Below are 1,387 nucleotides of genomic sequence, written 5' to 3' on the forward strand. Positions count from 1 at the left end.
TCCTTATGGACGCTTAGGATACACTGAGCACCTCTCTCCTCTCTCTCCTTATGGACGCTTAGGATACACTGAGCCCTCTCCTCTCCTCTCTCCTTATAGATGTTTAGGATACACTGAGCTCCTCTCTCCTCTCCTCTCTCCTCATGGATGAATGTTCATCTCTCCATCACATATTACTAACTCTTCCTCTCCAGAGTCCTTGTGACTTCTCGTGTCAGAGGGTCCATTGGACCTGCTGGGTCTGATGCTGGTCACATGACTTCTAATTATCTGAGAGTATTAGTGTCAGTGGAGGTAGTGATAGAGGTTGTGTATTCAACAGTAGACGGTATGGACTTGTTAGGTCTTTCATGCGCACATGTTTTGCTTGTGTATATATGTATATATATATATATACATATAAAAATGTAAATATTTTGCAAGTATATATTTTTTATTAATTCATATATATATGAAACTGCACAGTATGTCAATATAAAATATATGTTTAAATATATATGTATATATAATGTAAATATATATATATATACATTTATATACATCTATATATATACATATATAAACATACATATAAAAGTATGTATGTATACATTATGGTACCATAAGACTTTTGTAACATTTTAATTATTTAAGTTTATATATTTTTTATGAATTCATATATATGAAACTGCACAGTATGTCAAGATAAAATATTTGTTTTGAAAACTATACATGGTATATTATATTAGAAAAAATACACAAATATGTATATATTTTATTTACTAATTTTTGTCTCCATATTTTGTTTCACAATCATTTAATACAAATAAAAGAGAGCCGGTCCAGAGCCTCTTGGTATCAGTGGGGCTGACGGTCCTCTGATGAGCAGACCCCCCCCCCCCCTCCCATCCAGCGTTGTCAAGGCAACGCACCCTTTTCACTGAAGCAGTTAGTCATCAATCCACGCAGCCTCCCACCTCCCCCTCCCCCCTCTCTCTCGGTCGATGTTATTGTGACGTCACAAGTCAAACTCATTGGCCCCTGTTCATTATTACATTTATTTAGTTTCTTTTTTATAAATACATATATACATTTATATATGTACTCTGTGTGTATATATTTGTATGAGTTGATATGTTTGAAAGTCATTGTTTTTATAATAACGTAGAAATTCCAAAGAAGGCTATATTAATATAATTATTAATAATAAAAATAATAATACAATAGGAATAGTAGCGGTGTATATGACACTGCACTTTTCATGACGTTATTAGTCGCGCGGTCACGTGGGTTGGGCTCGTTCAGGACAACCAAAACACATGCACACGCACACGCGCGGGCATGCAAACACGCACAGCCTGCGCGGTGACGGGGGCGGACCTGTCGCCTAGTCAGGACTTCCTCTCAG

This window comes from Pseudoliparis swirei, chromosome 23, assembly GCF_029220125.1.
Source record: "Pseudoliparis swirei isolate HS2019 ecotype Mariana Trench chromosome 23, NWPU_hadal_v1, whole genome shotgun sequence".
In the NCBI taxonomy this organism is placed as follows: Eukaryota; Metazoa; Chordata; class Actinopteri; order Perciformes; family Liparidae; genus Pseudoliparis; species Pseudoliparis swirei.